Source organism: Melopsittacus undulatus, chromosome 4 (genome assembly GCF_012275295.1).
Source record: "Melopsittacus undulatus isolate bMelUnd1 chromosome 4, bMelUnd1.mat.Z, whole genome shotgun sequence".
Lineage (NCBI taxonomy): Eukaryota > Metazoa > Chordata > Aves > Psittaciformes > Psittaculidae > Melopsittacus > Melopsittacus undulatus.
The window spans coordinates 79,567,115-79,586,728 of record NC_047530.1 but is presented as its reverse complement, the minus strand read 5'-3'; the positions used below and the strand labels follow the sequence as shown (position 1 = coordinate 79,586,728).

General features: G+C 40.2%; 1 protein-coding gene across 2 annotated transcripts in view; it reads left to right on the top strand.

Annotated features, from left to right (window-relative positions):
* The first annotated feature begins 10,012 nt into the window (after positions 1-10,012).
* The window catches only part of MGAT5 (alpha-1,6-mannosylglycoprotein 6-beta-N-acetylglucosaminyltransferase), a 134,102-nt gene continuing 124,500 nt past the window's right edge, over positions 10,013-19,614 (top strand). For both annotated transcript variants that reach the window (XM_034061682.1, XM_034061681.1), the window contains exon 1: positions 10,013-10,080. The gene's annotated coding sequence lies outside the window, so the exon portion shown is untranslated. The remainder of the gene's footprint in view (positions 10,081-19,614) is intronic.

The following is a 19,614-nucleotide window of genomic DNA, read 5'->3' as shown; positions in this document are numbered from 1 at the left end:
TCTACCTGGACTTGTGCAAAGCGTTCGACACTGTCCCACACAACATCCTTGTCTCTAAATTGGAGAGACATCAATTTGATAGGTGGACCACTTGGTGGATAAAGAACTGGCTGAATGGTCACACTCAAAGAGTTGTGATCAACGGTTCAATGTCCAGTTGGAGATCAGTAACGAGTGGTGTCCCTCAGGGATTGGTGTTGGGACCGGTCTTGTTCAACATCTTTGTCAGTGACATGGACAGTGGGATTGAGTGCGCCCTCAGCAAGATGACATCAAGCTGTGTGGTTCTGTTGATATGCTGGAGAGAAGGAATGCCATTCAGAGGGACCTTGACACTCTTCAGAGGTGGGCTGATGCTAACCTCATGCAGTTTAACTATGCCAAGTGCAAGGTCCTACACCTAGGTCGCAGCAATCCCAGGCACAGCTACAGGTTGGGCAGAGAAGAGATTCAGAGCAGCCCTGCAGAGAAGGACTTGGGGATTTTGGTCAATGAGAAAATGAATATGAGCCAGCTTCAGTGTGTGCTTGCAGCCCAGAAAGCCAACTGTATCCTGGGCTGCATCAAACGGAGCGTGACCAGCAGGTCGAAGGAGGTGATCCTGCCCCTCTACTCTGCTCTTATGACACCTCACTTGGAGTATTGTGTGCAGTTCTGGTGTCCTCAACATAAAAAGGACATGGAACTGTTGGAACAAGTCCAGAGGAGGGCCACAAGGATGATCAGGGGGCTGGAGCACCTCCCATATGAAGACAGGCTGAGAAAGTTGAGGCTGTTCAGCCTGGAGAAGAGAAGGCTGCGTGGAGATCTCACAGCAGCTTTCCAGTACCTGAAGGGGGCCTATAAGGATTTCTGGGGAGGGACTCTTCGTTAGGGACTGTAGTGATAGGACAAGGGGTAATGGGTTAAAACTTAAACAGCAGAGGTTTAGATTGGATCTAGGGAAGAAATTCTTTACTGTTAGGGTGGCAAGGCACTGGAATGGTTTGCCCAAGGAGGTAGTGAATGCTCCATCCCTGGCAGTGTTCAAGTCCAGATAGGACAAAGCCTTGGGTGATATGGTTTAGTGTGAGTTGTCCCTGTCCATGGCAGGGGGGTTGGAACTAGATGATCTTAAGGTCCTTTCCAACCATGACTATTCTATGATTCCATGATTCTATAAATACAGGCCAGACTGCAATACATTGACCACAGGACTCTCAACCTTTTAGATTTTCAAATTAGATCAAAGGGGACCTACTAGATCTGCTTAAGCTGTCATATGTGTGGCAATTCTACAGTCAAAACACTTGTCTCTATTGCCTGTGTCATAAATAATAGACATAAATATTCTGGGATTTCAGATATGGGGTATAGTACGATGAACCAGTATCCTACACAAAATTTTCTTCATTTGAGGGGTTGAGGAGAAAGGGTGTTTAAAGCTGATGATCTAGATCTCACAGTTTGAATTTGTCTCTAATAATAACTGAAGTTTCACCTACCTGCTCTTGAAGCAAGAGATTCTTTTGTCACAGCTCACCAATTGCTGAAAACAGTCTGTTATTTTGTCAAGTTTTATAATCAGCTCTTTTTAGCTTTATAAAGCAGTCTTCAGTTTAGTGTCTTCTATAAATCAAGTGCCTCCCTCTTTCAAACTTTAATTGCCAAAATAGTGAGAGCAGCTCTCTTTTACGTAGATGGAAAGTAAACTAAATCTGGTTTTAGCACCCTAGTTTAGCGGTTCCCATAAGTGAAATGTCACCTGGCTACTTGAGAGGGAAAAGATACCAATTTCAGCAACTGTCTGCATCATGTATTTTCTTCACCCTTGTTTGATAATATATTTAGTATTACTGAAGAGTAAACTTGATAAATACATTTCTGAATCTTTATATCCTTTTGAGTTTCAAAGGAACAAGTTAATATAAAATTTAAAGAAAAAAATACAAATCAGGGTTACTTAAGAACTACAAGTATGCACAACAGTACTACCCAGATTGTGAAGACTGTCAAAAGTCCTTAAGACTTACAGGAAATAAGGTATTTCCTAGATGTGCTGTTGCTTAAAGCAGTAGGCCTGATGCTGAAATCACAATTAATATCCTAGATCAAACTGTAAAGCCAGATTTAAAAATAAAGATTATTTGGCTCCTAGTGTTTATTTAGGGTATCAAATAACAGAAATACAGACACATTTAACTAAGTTAAGGCTGAAAAAGAATTAATGTCATTGGCATTGACACAGAGTCCTTTGTTACATTAGTGATAATGTAGCAGAGATCCACTCTCTATTCCAAAATCGTCACTGTATTGTACTGGGCAGAAGCACATTATAACACTAAGGGCACATATTAGTTAAAAATTAGGAATCAATTCTTCATTACCAAGATTTTCCAGATTTTGTCCACAGGACACAGTTCTATGAGATGTAGTACAACAGCAGGAAATGACAGGGCCTATACTGGGGAAAAGAGGCATGGAGATACAGACATATAAAAAAGTTCATCTGGGACACTGCAGAGTAAGATTTCCAAATATTTTTTAAAACTGTTGTTTTGAAATCATTCCTGTCCACTGTTCAAAATATGCCAGAAGCTGCATCAAAATCCATGAAAGCCCAAAAGAGGAACTGACTCTACAAGCCTTGTTGAATTTGAGCTATTTTGTGCCTTGAAGAGGTTGAAAATTGCACTGTAAAGGAAAGGTATTATGTCCTGTTCAGGTAATTTCTGTTAAGATGAGGGAGTCGGACCTTAGAAAGAAGCACATCCCCAGATGAGTTAGCACGTAAAAGGAAGGAATAAGGATATAACAACATCTTCACTGAATCAGCTGAAGGACCAGCTGCTCAGTATGTCAAAGAAAGAATATGAAGAGATGCTTTGGTGAGCAGTGCAAGAAACAGCAATTATGCTTTCCAGGGAATACTTTCCCAGCTTCCTAACATTCTCAGAGGTTTATAGGTAGACTTGGAAGCTTCTTTAAAGTTGTTCCCTATTTAACAGCCACTGACGCACCTCTTAACCTCGAACTATGTAACCTCTTTTTTTAATCCATTTCTATTTTTGGCCTCCAAGAAAACCCTGCAGATTCTACAATTTAACTTAGATTTTTACAACTATTTATTTGTTTGAAATCCTCTACTCAAAAAATTCATTGTGTGCCACAAGTTGTTTTGCTGTGACAAACACTGAACAGTTCTGCCCTATTAATCTGATCTGTGCAGTCTGTGACTTGTTTTAGTCAACCTTTTAGTCAATCACCTCTTTCCCAAATTCTTCTCTAGTTTCAAGTCAGCTTTGTCTCTTCTCATATGATGTACTTCAAAGTCCCTGATCACTCTTATCACCCTTTACTGCTCTTCTACACCTTTTCTGATGTAGGGAAAGAGAACTGCCAGATTCAAATCTGAGTGTACCATGGATCTCTACAGACATAGGGATGTTTGGGTTTTTTTTTTGTTCACAAATCCTTTCTTAATATTCCCCAACATTCTGGGGCTTTGATCATTGTTAAACATTGAGCTGGTATTTTCAGAGATCCTACAAAGTAATTTCACTATCTCATTCCTGATTAATAATATCAAAAGTACATTTGGTTATATAGGTAGTCACTTCTTATTTTTAATGTAATTTTGCATTTATCATGCAAAGTAATATGAACACGAAATTAACTCTGCTGGTTTATTTTCCTGTCATGTAGTATCACCGTAACCTTTTGTAACAGTCTGCAATCAGTTTTAGATTGTATTATCCTCAGCAACTTTATATCATCTGCAGTTGTCACCTCAAGTATGCTGAAAAGCACACCACAAAACAAGGTCCTGAGAGATTCCAAAGATAAACTCCCTCCACAGTGACAAATGATCCCATATCCCTATTTCTATGCCTACCTTTTAAGTGTCTTATCGGATATCCCATGATGATCTAATTTCTTTAATGACATTAAGTGTTTGGCTCAGGCATTTGTGAAAAAGTGCATGGATATCTGAATAGAGACCACTGTCCAGATCAGAGATGGCTACTGACTCTTTCAAATAACAAACCAGTTCATTGTTTACCTCTACAGAAGAGAATCATGTATAGATATTAACCTATTACACAGATACTAAGCATTATTTTCTGCTGAGTCATTGGGATAGAAGTCAGACTAGCCACCCCTTTCCAATTTTCAGAGTCACCACTACAGACCATTCTGAAATTGCTGCTTCTGATAGTTATGAAAAGAGGCTGATTAGACAAATGTAGCTGAGACAACCACTCCTACCTAAGTTCCTTTAAAACTCTTGAATGAATATCATCAAGCCTGGGTACTGTAAATATTATTGATTCAATCTGAAAATTCTTCTACTCACAGAATCACAGAATGGTTTGGGTTGAAAGGGACCTTAGACATCATCAATTCCAAACCCCCTGCCATGGGGGCAAGGACACCCTCCACTAGATGAGGCTGCTCAAAGCCCTGTCTAACCTGGCCTATTGCACCTTCAGTTTGAGACAATAGCTCCATAAAGATTATACTGGAGGGGAAACTTGCAAAAATTACTTCCTCAGTAGTGAACACTGAGGAAGTTCACTACTTGCTCACTAATACAATAAGCCATTCAGATTTTCTACTATGCCCTTACTACTGTTCTTACTATCATTTCTTAGTCTTTCTCCTTTTATACCTTTATCATTTATCTGCTGCACAGTCTCTTTGGCAAATCTCCATGAGTGGCTAATGACTTGTTTTCTCAGGAAAGTCTTTAATTCTTCTACGTCCAATGAGATCTCTAAAATAAATCATGATGCAATTTCAGTTTGCATTCAAATGAGAACACAGAGTATCTCTTACACCTTGAACAGTAATTCACACCTTTGCAAGGTGAATGTAAAATATGACAATGCTTACTACTTACTACAAAGGGAGGAAGACAGTGGAGAATGAGCCCCATGACATTCATACTGTGGCTATGAAATTTTACAATTATATGCCATTTTACACTGAAACACTACTGTGATGTGCAAAAAAAGTTCTCAAATAATTTCCTGCAAATGGGGAGCTCCTTAGTAGCAGTTAATGGAAATTTTTGTACAATTCATGTTTACAGTGTCAGTGGTAATGGGGTGATCTGTTGGGATATAGAGCAATGTTTTCTGGTGATGAGAAATTTGATAACCCAGTTGTTTCACCTATGAACAGGGAACAGAATAAAACCTTCAAAGGCAAGAGTCAAATAACAATTTATAGATTTGCTCTTTTGTACTGGGCAGTCTAAAATACCTTTTTAAAAGGTAACTTTTTCATATCCATAAATATTCGGTGGGAAGGATACAGTTAAAGTCTAACTGCAAAGTCTTACTTATGTTAGAAAACAAGGGAGTTACCTGAATATGGGGGAAAGGACAGAACATTTTCTCTTTTCTACTTTTCTGATATTTAATCAGAGTTAAACCAAGGTTATCCTACAGCAACTGTAAATTGTGAATAAGGAGCAAAAGAGAGGGAGAGGATGATTCTTTGAGATTTCACTTTGTGACCAGAATATTATTAGGGTTGAATACGACAGCTCTCCAGAATTATATTATACTGTAGTTCAAAAAACATAGATGAGATCATGACAAATCAGAGGAACTAAACAAAAAAGCAAGATACATTATTGAACAAGAATGCATAACTCTTCTGATCTCCAGTACAGAGGTTGTATTCAGTTATCATTTTGCAATAAATTAATTTCTATCAATGAAGCTGAGGAAGATATCAAACAGAAAGCTTTAAAAGCATACGCTGGAAGCCTCAGGATGCAGTTATTGTGTTTGTCAATGAAGAGACAATGAAGATACTTTTCAGGAAGGTCTTTTTTATCATATCTCTGGTTCAAATCTCATTTTTTCTTTCTTCTTTTTCCTCTTCTCCTTTTTCATTTAATTGAAGCCATGTTCAACATTCATAATACAATACTCAACCTACCACTAAAGAGTCCACTTAGTATCTCAAAGCTAACAACTAACCTTTATTCAGAGGAATATGCAGGGCATTTATAAAAGAAGGTAAAAAAACCTGCACAGAGGGATGGAGATCTTCCAGAGACCAAACAACACGGCTTTGAAGGAGATGCAGATTATAATGCAGATGCTCTCTAGTTCCTATCTCAAGTGCTTTACTGCTGTGGTGATTCCAGAAGTATAATTCGATGTAATACTATGTCTATCTACCATGAGACAAGAGGGGACTACCAATTGGAACAAAGGCAGGAATGCAGGATAAAGTCCAGAAGAAAAATATCTCTGTATTAAAATTATTTGCTATTATCTATATTCTCTAATAATATATATTTCATAAAAATCAGATTTTGGTATTTTATAAGTGTGCTGTAATTACCAGACAATATTACAAGTCAAAGGGGAACATAGCTTACACATAAGGTTTATGTAGGTATTGTCCGTTAATAATCATCAAATTCTTCTATGCTTTAAGCACATTTCTCCATGCTACAATAGTTTATTCTTTGAACAGAGATGGAAAGTTCAACAAGTACATTTAAAGTACTGACATTAAGCATTTCTGAAGTTAGTACTGGTGACTTCTGTGCATTTACATTCTAGGTTATCATTCACTGCTGGTCCATAATCAGAATTCTCCAAAACTCAGTACAGAGAAGTGCAAAAGAGCTGGTCTCACAACATAAACAGTGCTCAAACAATCCCACTGTATGCAGTGTCTTCTAAGGATTATTTCTGCCCTTTTATGTTGAATTTACAGTAAGCAAGCACAAGTTAGTATAGATGAGACTTCTTAACCTAGCCTAGCTGAGTTCTCTACTAATCTGAAGCTGTGACTGGCACACAATCACACATGGGAGCTTTTATTATCCAATCAGTTAGTAAATTTTCCATTAACCACAAGTATAGCCAAGATCCTCAGTCTTAGCCTTTGTTGTGGTTTAAGTCCAGTCAGTAATTCAGAAAATCCACACAGCTCTTCACTCACTCCCCCCATTCCAGGAGGGATGGGTAGGAAAATCAAAGAATGTAACTCCCACGGGTTGAGATAAGAACAGTCCAGTAACTAAGGTATAACAAAGCACTACTGCTACCACCAATAATAATAATGGTAAGGGAAATAACAAGAGAAGAGAATACAACCACTCCACACCCGCTGACCGATACCCACCCCGACCAAGCAGTGATCTAGCCCTTCCAGGTAACTGCCCCCAGTTCTACATCCTGGGCATGATGTGCTGTGGTATGGAATACCTCTTTGGCTAGTTTGGGTCAGGTGTCCTGTCTCTGCTTCCTCCCAGCTTCCCCTCCTCCCTGGCAGAGCATGAGACTCAGAAAGTCCTTGGTTAGAGTAAACATTCTGACAAGCAACTAAAAACATTGGTGTTATCAGTGCTGTTTCCAGGCTGAAAGTCAAAACCACAGCACTGCACCAGCTACTAAGCAGGAGAAAAATGACTGCTACTGCTGAACCCAGGACAGTCTTACACAAGGTTTAGGTGTTTTCACACATCCAACAGACCTACAACTGTTGAATGTTGCCTCACATGTGTATGTATCATGGCTACACATGTGGTGACACTCAGGAAACACACATGGTGCTAAATTGCAGCCATTCCTCCCTATACCTGAGGGTGATCAGTACACAGAGTCATAGAGCTGGAGAGAACCTGTGGCTCTCGGATGCAAACAGGCAAGATGAGATGCCAGCATCAGGACCCTTAATGGTCCTAATCAGCCTCACCTGGGCCTTCACCCACAATCTCTTCCCACAGCACAGAATGAGTAAACAGATAGGTGAAGCTGTAAGTGTGAGCTTCACACTGAATGTCAGACAGGCCTGAGATAGCTAAATTAGATTAACTGGTGGTCTACTTGTTACACACTAAAATGAGGAATAAACCTCTAAGTGCCAGGATGCTCTCAGATTCTAATACTTTCAGGCTGCAAGGGTTTATGTTCTCCCTTCTTTCAGTCTCTTGCTCCTTATGCTCCAAGAACCCAACCCTTCCTCAAGGAGCCCACTCTACTATGCAGTTCTTGCTTCCTTAATTAATGCACAGTTTGCTCATCTCTCTCATCATTTCTCCTTTCACTATGTCAGATATACATGTTTTAAAACATGTAGTGTAACTTCCTGAATGAAGAATCTAGTTGTTATGCTTCAGTTTGAAAACCGTTAGCTAATAAGGTCTACTGCTCCCTGAAGTAAGAGCTCTGCTAGGAGACCCCCTGTTGTTTTCTGATATATAGAATTTATACAACAGAACACATCAAACTCAAAAGTGACTGCAGTGTTAGGTCAGCTCTCACATGTGAGCTTCCTAAATTAAAACTATAATAAATTGAAAGTGATGATATAAATAAATGAAAGCAGTTGTAGATGCTGCTATTTCACCTCCTTCCTTTCTCTGTGACAAGAGACTGTTCCAAAAACCATATTAGATCTTTTAACTGTTACCCATCTTACACAGAAAGGTGTCAAGTGTTTGATCTTCCAGTGCCTTGTAAAATTTTCAAATCCCTAACCTCTCACTAAATGCCAGTGAACATTTCCAATTGGAAATACAGCACAATGCTGGGTAAAAAGTAAAACTCCAAGTTACACAGCATTACTGCGGATGCTTGTGGGTACAAGTGTCCTTCAGCATGCATTGTGTGCATCACCATTTTCTGACCCATCTGGAGAAACCCAAAATGAATAGCACTGAACACTAGAAGATATTTTTTAGCATAGTGGCCAAAACTATATCCATTATTTTGGGTCAGTGTTTTTGTGTGTGTTATCACTTCCTAGTGATTCATGGTGTGTGAAAACTATTGTACCAGATATTGATCTGAGTCCTGCAGCATATTACAAGCTATACCTGTCCCTCCTTTACCCTATATTAGGTCGCAGAGGTAACCAGAAACCTATTTTCTTACTTTTATCCTGATCTACTCTTGACGAAAAAAATCTCTATCAACACCAGAATAGGATTGGCCACCAGATGTCACCATCTCCTATTAGCATCCTCTAAATCTGCGTATGCAGGCTTGGGAAAACACTATTCTCCAGAAGCTGTGCTAAATAGAGACTGTCTCGCCACTGTAAAAATATAGTCATCTCGTTACAAAGCCGTATTATCTTCCTCTGCTCTAATGGCTCCAAAACACTGAGGCTCTAGTACCTTATAGACAGGTTTTAGAGGTTGTTTTAGAGACAACCTAAGAAGCAGATGGACACCCAGCAACTCCTGGCACAAATACCTCTCTCTAACACTCAGGAAAATGTTAGCTGATGTAATGCGCCACCCAGTGCAGCCAAAACCACAACTGCTACCAAAGACGAGATCTGCACCAATGTCGAGGCTGGGGGTAAGCCCGGGGAAAACAGAAAAGAGCTCTTAAGAACCTGTTTCAGGTCAGCCACCACTCTTCAAGTCATATCTACCTAGCTCTGCTTGCCTGACAAGCCTCTCAGCACCGTAAGGCAGCGGCTTCCCCAGCCGCTCCTCAAGACCTGAGCAGGGCCCATCGCTCCGCTGGAACATCAACCCTTCGCCGGACACGGGCCAGCGTGAGAGAAAAATGCCCTGCTCTTCGAAGGACGTAGGCCAGCCTGAGAAGAATCAAGACATCACCTCAGCAGAACGCCCTGAGCAGCTCTCTCCTCACACTTCACCACAGCGCGCAGCGGCTGCGCATGAGCGGCTGCACCCATGCCCGCTTGCGGGCGCATTCTCTTCACACCCTTGGCGGCACCCGCCACCGTCTCCCGCGCGCGCTCCGATGCTATGCAGGCACTTTGCACACGCTCCCTCGCTCTGCGCGACCTGTGACCGGTGCTTCCGGCCGGGCGGCCGGCGGGGCTGGCTGTTCGCGCGTGCTCTCCCTTCTGTGCGGCTGCCAACCGCCGCCGCCTGCACTCGGGCGGGTGCTGCTGCGCCGTGCTGCGGCCTTGCTCGCGGCTGGCAGTTTGCAGACGCTCCCTTGCGCCCGCCCGCCTCCAGGTGGCCCGGCCCCCACAGCGGGCGCGGCGGCCGTCCCTCGGCCCGTGCCGGCCTCCGCCGAGGACCATGGGCGGTGTGCTCCTCCCGGCGAGGGGTGCTGCGCACGGGCGGCGCCGGAGAAGGTGAGGTAGAGCGGAGTTGTGAGTGGTGGGGGACCGGTGTCATGCCCAGCCCAGCCGTGGGGGGTCGCAGCTGCCGCTGCCCCCCCTCAGGCCGCTGCGGCTCCGCAGGCCGTGAGGGAGAGCGGTCTCCTGAGCCCCTTGTGGAGTCTGCCGCATCTCTGCGGGGCGGGGGTCGCCCCTCATCGCCCGGCCACATCGCTGTCTTTGGGAACCGGCAGGGAAGTCGCCTGCCCGGGCGCCGCGGGGAGCTGCGAGGCGGGGCCGGCTGTGGGCGCGGGTGCGGAACGGGAGGGAGGCAGGAAGGGGGGGGGGGGGGGGTCGCCGAGGCAGCCGCTTCGGTGCGGCCGGGCCCGTGCTTGCCGCGGCCCGGCCACCCCCGTCACCTTGCGTAACGACCTTCCGCGCTCGGCCTGGTGGGGAGCGACTCCGCTGGCGGCTGCCCCCCGAATGGAGCAGGGGCCCGGGAGGTGTCGGCGGAGGGGGCGCGGCCCCGGGAGCCCCGCGGTGGCCGCTCGCAGCTTGAGAGGGCGGGCGAGCCTCTGAGAGAAGCGCGGGTGGCAAGCGCTGCCGTGGATGGATGATGAATCTCCAGCGAAAGTATGTTGAGATCTTCCTCTTACGATACGATTTAAAAGCTTTCGGTTCTACTCGATGCTGGTTTTGTTTCCACTTCAGACTTTGTAAGCGTCTAGGAAGTGAAACAGAAAAAGGTTCCTGAAAACTGGCATCTCTGTGCCACTTGTGCTTTGGTCTGCCATGTCTGCTACTTTCTTTTTGCCAAAGGTGTGTTGAGCTTTAGACTGGCAAAAACAATGCTCTTCATTTGTCAGGTTCAATATTTCTTGCATATCAACATCATCTTGTGGTTTATCTTAGAGATTTATTGTTCTGTGAAGAGCAGTGACTGATCTGATGTGATTGCATAGGTGTGTGGACCTACATCAAAGAGGAATTTTGGGGCCCTGTTTCATTGTCTCCCTTGAGTTTTAGGAACTATTTAAGGTAAACTTACTTTTAAATATATTTAGGAGAAAAATGAATGTCACTCAGTTTTGAGAGACTGAATCTAGGTGGAGGCTTTCATTACTGGTAATATAGGGAGTGTAGGTTCCATCTTTTTCCAGATACAGTATGATACCAATCTCATCTTTTGAATGCATATTTTTCTTACTGCCATTGTGGTGAGTAAACTTGAATTAATTCTTAATTGTTATATTAGGTCTTGATACATCAATGTCTCTTGATAACTCCAGCAATAATAGAATATTCTTTAAATGAAGACACACTCTTGAGGTTCATGTTGTTCTAGTGTATTTGTCTAAAAAAGTCTTTGTCACCTTGTCCCCATGAAATAGTATGATAGGTTTTTCAACAGCATGACTCATAATCCTAAATACGGGAATGGATTTTTGATTTAGTACAGAACAAGTACTTTATCTAAGCTAACAGCCGTGTGTGTAGAAAATGCAAGTAGGGAGGTGGGAGTGTCTGGTACTGTATCTGTTAATCTTTGTCCTCAGGAGGACAGGATTCAGTTGGTTGCAGGCTAGGGTTATATATATCTTTACTCCCAAATCAATGAGGTGATCCCGGTTCTTTGGAAATACTTTTGCTGTTTTATAGAGGACCGAAAAGCTTTCAGAAAAGGAGGAACCAGTTAGTTCTTGTTATTTATTATTGAAACCATTTTGCCTGGGGACACTGAGTCCAAATCAGTCTGAATGGATGATTTACCCTTTTCCTTCATTTCTGTGTAATGACTTGACTGTTCTTCATGAGAAACTCTACTTACTGCAACACCCACAGCTGACATAATTATTGGTGGCTGTACCAAGCCTAATGGTAGGGCAAAAAAAAACCCTCACTTTTTCTTTTCCTTCCTTTTTTTTTTTTTCCTTTTCTTTCCTGGTGGTTTTCTTACATATAAGGTGACTTTCATCACTGCTTTCAGCTCTTTACCTCTATGAGATGATGTAGGGAACAGTTTACTCCTAAATTGGCTCATGGAGCAGTATTTTAGCAAAACAAATGTCTGTTTTTCGTAATTTAATGTGTGCAGGCTTTTTTCTGTTGCTCTTATGTAGAATATGGATTTATTTTGTACAAGCTGTATAAGGATTAAATAAGAACACATGCTTCCTCTTTTCTGGGTGACAAATTTATCTTGTTGTCCAGGAAGAAGGCAGCTTATACAGCCTGGACTGAAAAGATGCTAAAAGGCAAAGTGACTGAATATAAGAAGATCAGGTTCTTTAAGCTCCCAAAACTAAACTGCCTAAGCAGCCAGCAGCACTGGGTGCAAAGCATCTAAAATCCTTTAATCTGTTTCATGAAGTAGAATCTGGTAAAATAATGAAGTATTCTGAATTCCTAAAATGACTTTGTATAAAGACAGTTGCTCTCCAATTTGAAGTCATCTTTTTCCAACTAGAAGATTCCTTTCCTCTCCCTTGCTTAAAAAAGCCAACCAACTTTATGCCATGAACTTCTATGCTTGAGATAATATGTAGAAATTTACTAACACTGTTCATTTCCCTTCAAGTTTTAATTTTTCTTCAGTTTTGATGACAGTAGTTTTGGTATTGTATGCCACTTATCTAACAAGTTCACTTTGCTTTTGCTTCTGTTTAATGAAATAGCTTAGTATGCAGCTTTCTTCCTCAACTTGGCTCTAAAATTTTAATAGAAATTCAAGAACATTTGGCATTCACAGCCCTTCACTGATATAGTAACTTGATTATTAATTGTGTGGTAGGTGTTTTGAAGGTTTATTTGAATGCAGTGTTCATATTTTGAGGAGATTGAGATTCAGAGAAGAATGAAAATCAGAGAATGGGAGAATTAGTTAAGTTTTATTGATAAGTGATAAGGGGGCCTTGGTGGCAAATATTTGCCAACAGAGTGTCTGACTCTGTGTATGTTTAGTCTCTTAAATAGATGGTGGAAAGAAATACAGTATGGTAAATGTCAGAAAAGCTAGGTTCTGACAGTGTTTTCATTTATATCACGTTATTCCCAAAGTGTCTGCAAAACTCTTCTGCTTAGCCTGGTTTGAAACCAGAGCACTACTCCAGCAGCAAGTCTTGGTAATGAACATCGGAAGCATCTGCTGAAGGAAATGAACATGCTGCACAGAGCTAATCAGCTGTGAATCTGATAAGTGGAAACTCTTTGAGGAATCAAGCAGTTTAGCTATTACTGCATCTTCATTTAAAAATATTCCTAACTGACTGGACTAGAATAAGGTCATCCTTTATTCCACTTTACTTTTGCTAAGATAGAATTTATGCATCTCTGTGTTTCATATACCACATATGCCCATGAACGTAAACAAACAAACAAAAAAAGTAAAATAATGCTAAAACTCCTTTTGTCTTCCATACTTGAGAATAAAAAGTGGAATTTTATATTTGTGTATGTGTGCACACTCAAACCCTCTTGTTTTCCCCCTTAGCCCCCTGTTGCTAGCAAACATAGAAGCTGTAAAAGTTTCATTATCTGTTTCACTTTAATTTTTTAGAAATTTCAGACCTGTAATATAGTGAGGAATATGTCTCTTTCAGATTGTGTTTTGATAGTGGTTTAATTTCCAAAACTTCTGACTCATCTTCTATCAATACTTCTTGTTTATGTGAGTCAATAACTCATGGCTACAAAGAGAAGGTAACTAGAGTTTTATACAAATTTACATTAGTTCATTAAAGGGTTTTGGATTTTGACATAAGTTCTATTTAATTGGGTGGTATTTGAGGAGGAGCCATCTCAGTGGTAGAGAATTGGTAACACAAATGCTGACACAGCTTCCCAGAAGTGAGGCAGCAGCTTTTTGTGACAGTGCTAGCTTTTACTGGGGAGAATGGGCTTATTCTTCTATTCAGGCTGGAATAGTTCATCTGTCTAGAGATGAATTTGCGGGCTTTTGTTCATGCTGTCCAACAAGGAAAAGTCTTGTCTGCTTTAATCAGGTGAATCCTGCAAGCCCAAGGTCTATGCATGCACTCAGGCCAGGGCATAGCTCCTTTGAGGAACTTCTGTTAAAATTAATGACATTTTTGTATGTCTGTGGCAGCTTGTGTAGAAGGGAAGCACTGCAGTGGGAGAACGGAGAGGAGAAAATTAGTTTGGGGTACAGGGATTCCTTCTTAGAGTGCTCTAAGCAGCAAAGTCCTTTGCATGAGGAGAGCTTAAGTCAGTGCTGTGGTTCATTTGATTTATTATTTATGGTTTGTAAGAGTTAAGAATCCTGTGATCCTGGTGCTTTGAGTCTCACAAGGTCTTCTTATTCCTGTTAGATAACTATATTTCTTCATACATCCCACAGGCATTTCAAACTATTTAACCTTGATTATTAGTCTTAATATACTGGTGTTTGTCTTACTGATTTTTATATCCTGATAAAAGCCTGTAGCCTTTGAAAGCTATCAACCACCTCCTTTGACCTTGTTGTCTTCTAGACAAAAGGATTTAAGGGTATTTGTCAGTTACAAGTAGCAGGCATAACATGATTTTACTTTTAGGGCTGTTGCTACTACTGGGTCATGTAGTTTGTATATACATTGTTGCCATATAATGTATTACTTTTGATTACTTTTTCCTAGAATAGTTTTATAACTAAAACCTTTTCTTCGCTTTTGTTAGAGTTAGGTAATTAAGTTTATTGCTGTTTCCTTTCCATTGCATGTTAAGGTTGTGTTCCTCCCTTCCCTAGGAAACAGTGAGTATACATGACTGGTACAGTATTTTATATAACCTGTATTGAGGTCCTGGCAAAGCATTTTGAGATACCTACTAATCAAGTAATAGATTACGTATTAGGAAAATTTCTTCCCCAGAAGGGTTGTCGAGCACTGGAACAGGCTGCCCAGGAAAGTGGTGGAGTCACCATCCCTGGAGGTATTTGGAAGAATCAAAGTTCTTAAAGGTCTTTTTCAACATAAATGATTCTATGATCTGAAGTTGTCATAAAAGGTACAAGCTGCAGTGAATTACTGTTCTTGATGAAGGTTACATTTTAGGATCCTGATGTTTTTTGGACATGTGACATCTCAAGATACTAAACCTTTGGACTTTCCCACATTATATGATTGTCTTATTGTCTGCAATATGTGTGACTAAAGTGGATTAATGCATTCTTACAGAAGGTCATTGTTAATGCAAAGGTATCTTCATATAATCACTGAGACAGTAGTTCTCTTGGATTTAAAATGCTGTGTCATATCCCTCTCCTTCTTTATTCTTCTTTTGATCCCCTCATTTGTGCTCTATCTGTGTTTATTTCTTTTCTGTAGAGAACTAATACTGATCAATTTATTGTGTAAATGCAATTTTTGGAAGTTTCCCTTGTGTTCTGCAGAACATGACCATAGTATGCGTGTGATATACCTGGAAGATAATTTCAAGTATTAAGGACCCATGTAACTAAACTTTCTCTGCTTTTATGACTTTTTTTTTTTGTAAAAGGAAGTGTAAAATGTGTTTTGTTTGTTTCATTAGTCACATAAAACTTGCCTACATAGGATATTGAGTTAAGAAAAATATACATGGCTCCTGTGTTCAGTGAATTTAAACACTGATATGGTATTCATAGCAAAAATCTTTGACCAAATCATCTACCTGCTAACAAGCTTTTGAGTAACTTCACTGAAACTTTCTTGGTAGATCCTGTTCAAGTACAGTTTGTGCAGCAATTTAGTTTTTTAATTTTGTAGATTAAGAGAAGTGAAAACACTAGCTTTAAGTTGCTCTTGAGAAAGTTTCATGCTGTACTGTTAGACCTCTGTATGAGAAATCAGTACTTTTTCTGAAAAGCTTGTTGTTTTTTAAAAAAAAAAGCCCAACCCAAACCCCAGCAACAACCCCCTCCCCCCCCAAAGCCCCTAAAAACCTAGAATGAGTGTGAGGAATGTTTCTAACATGGTAGTTATCCAGGTCTGACATTGTTTATCCATTCTATACCAAGACATTGTAGCATGATTGTTTTGAATGCTGAATGAAACTGATTGCATGACCTAACTGTAGAATGAAAGTCCTGCACTGTTTCAGTGCACTGTAGTGTGAAGGCTATTTATGCCTAAAAAGAAATGCTTCCAGTACTAATGCCTCTAAACTACTACTCCAAGTAACATGAACCGTAAAATAGTTTGCCTTTCCAATGTTGGCTTGAATTGCCCATTTCTCTCTGGATGTAATTAAAGCTTGCTGGTTTTAATAATTAAAATAGCAATAAATGCAGAAAACGTAGGATCTGTCTAGAAGCATTCAGCAAACAATGGCAACCAGATCACCATCACCTTTAGATTCTCAGGATGAATTTTCTTTTTCTCTTGCTTATGGTATAAATTGTACATTAAAATGGGCTCCCCTTTTCGGAAGGGAGTATGGAGTATTACCTTGCTATGTCTGTCTTTGTTTACCTGGAGAGTCTGAGCCACCTGGCAAAGAAGCTTTCACACTGAAAATAAGAGAAACTAAGCAGACACATGTATTTCCTGTCGAGGAAGAACCTGAAATATTCTTAGCATGGAACCTTTCACACCTGTTTGGCGAACTCCTGCTGTAAAGAAGCTTGCCCATGGTGTTCTCTGTAGGTACTCATAGATTGTATATGGATACAGACTTTCCTACCTACTTCATACACACACACATAGAGTGCATGCACACACACAAACACAAAAAAAAACCCTAACAGAACATAAGACACGGCTCCAAAACCCTTTAGAATCTTGGCATTTGAAACACTCTTTAACAGTCCTGACAGAAATGCATTTGGCTAATGATAGATATATGGTAGATTCAGAGACTATTTGGGCAGGATGGGAGACTGCAAAGTGAATGGCTATTTCTTGGGTAGTAATAAGATGCTTAAAAACACAAGTGGGAAAGCAGTTTAATGCACCAATTTGGTGTTCGGGTTACGGAGATCTTACAGGCATACTTGCAAGCAGTGAGGAGGAGTGTGTTGATGGAATTTAAGATAGGAAATGTTAAAATACATACCTCTGTTGCAGAAATGGTGAAGATTCCAGAGAGATCAGGAAAAAATCTGAAAAAAATTGTAAGCCTGAGGAAAATGAATTGTTTGAGAGAGGCTTTTGAAGAATTCAAACTGTTTGTCTGGAAGTCAAACTACATTTAGAAATTGAGCTTTAAATTTAAATAGACATGTATTCAAATTAGAATATCTAATGGTTTCCTTTCTCCTTATATTTAAGAATTGTCACTCCTGTATTTCAGAAGGAATTTGTCAGTCATCTCAGTATTTGTGTTTCCTCATTTGACAGAACAGGAAAGGGATGTGGAACACTGGGGCGGAAGAGAAAAGACACAAATATTTCTCAATCTTTACCACTCGGGCTTCAACCTAGGTTGCACAGGATATGTAACGAAATTATTAAAGCTATATTATTACAATCAGTTCCTTAGCACATTGATTTGTTTTTGTAAGTTCTTGTAAAACTGAACAGTTTTCTTCCCTGTATTTCTCTCCATGAAATGCAGTTTCTCAGTCAGTACTATTGATCCTCCAAGAACGTGGTGAAATGCAGTATCATTCTGTTTACGCTTAACATCCTTTCATGTTATGCAGCTACTTTTCTTTTACTAGATTGGAAAAAATCATGCAGGATGAGAATGTTGCAAATGCTTCCAGTGGTTTTTCTACTCAAGCTAACAGCTATTTTATTACTGATAATGTGAACCAGTTCTGAATATTTAGTCTGATTTTAACAGCCTATAGTCAAGTTAAATGGATATGTTATGGTTATATCTTTAAATGAAATAGTAGATTGTTATTCATAATAGATATTTTCTTAGATACCAGTTGAGTTTGTTTATAAATCAGTTCTAGAAAACAGCATTTTTCTTTGTTTTGATATCATATCTTCCCTTGAAAGAGAAATATAAACTATACTTGTTATAGATAATAATCTGTAGAACTTGTTGAAATACTCTCCCAGATTTTTTTCAGTAGCTTGGCAGTCAAGTTCAAGAAATTGGATAGTCAGTTAAATCAAAACTTGTGACTTTTTTAATGATGTGAGAAATGAAACTGAGTTACATGAGTGTTAGGCGAGGCAATTTGACAAAGCAATTTCACATATGTCTGAATCTGGATCTCAGTGGTTTGAGGATTCTGGGGAAGCTTATCAGTTTTGCTTTATGGCCCCCGTTGTCAATCTTTGTGATGTCTCTATTTACTCTCCTTGGGTTTTGGACTGATAACCTTATAGGACTACGCATGATTCCTTTGAAGAAAAGGCTACAGTAACTTTCAGCTAACCTGTGGTTATCAGAATTTTCACAAGAATATTTTGGGCAAGGAAAAACTTCAGGCTGGAAGATGATTAAGGCTTTGGCCTCTTTGATGAAGTCCATTGCAAATTGCTGCTTAGTAGCAGCTGAGAGGAAGTTCTGTGAAAACTGTGCTTGCCCACTGGAAGTTTGGAATTTCAGTTCACTAGTTGATTCATGCTGGCTGCTGAATTGTCCAGGGAGTCACAATGCTGTTGATATGTTACCAGCAGTGATTCAGTGTGCCAGAGGCCTGTACTGAAAGGAGTGGATTGTTGTCATGATGTTATGAGAGTTTAACTGCAGTGGGTAAAGCTCTGTACTGGTGTAAAAGGTATATTGTAGTTTACTTAAGCTGTTTTTACGTTGATGCTATTCAAGTCTCTGGCTCTGCATATTGAAACTAGTCCAATGAGGCCCAAGTGTGCACTTAAACTTTCCTTTTAGAGCTGTGCTGGCTGATACAGAGCAAAAGCTTCTAACAGGTTTAGCTTCTGTTCAGTTTCTAATAATGTCCTTGCACTTCGTTTCATTTCCTGGTGTAGTTTCTGTATGTACCAGTTGTGTAGCTTGCAAGCTGTCTAATGTTACAGAAGAATATCAGTATTGATTAAGCTAGTTAAAACATGTTTAAGAACAGTTTCTTACCTACTGGGATACTGGCACGCATGTGGCCACATGAAGAGCAAAGAAAACAGTGAGTCTTAAAAAAAATTCTGCTTTTTCATAAAGCTGTACTTGAAAAATAGTATTATATTTTAAATACATGGAGAAAACTGTTTTACACAAATTTTGCATTTCTTAGACCTAAAAAGGAGGGGTTAGATGGAGATCTGAAGAATCCAACTTCTCATTATTTGGGGTTAAAAAAAAGTAAATTAGCAGGGGCTTTTTTCTCTGCATTTGAAGCACAAGTTTTCTACATCCCATGTACTTGAACAATGGATTTTATTTCTTTTTTCCCATCCACCTATAGTACTGTTCTGTTCAAATTGCCTTGATCTCTGTTTTGACTGTTGTTTTTGCCTCAAGTCTTGTTCTATACCCTTGAGTGTTGTTCCCATTGGGTATAGCAATCTTGAATTCTGTTGCTCAACTGATAATCTGGTACTTCAGGATATGGTGTTCATAATACTCTGCATAACTAAGTCTTCTAATGTGGTTTTATAATTTGTAGTAGAATCTTAGAATAGATAGGGTTGGAAAGGACCTTAAGATAATGTAGTTCCAACACCCCTGCCATGG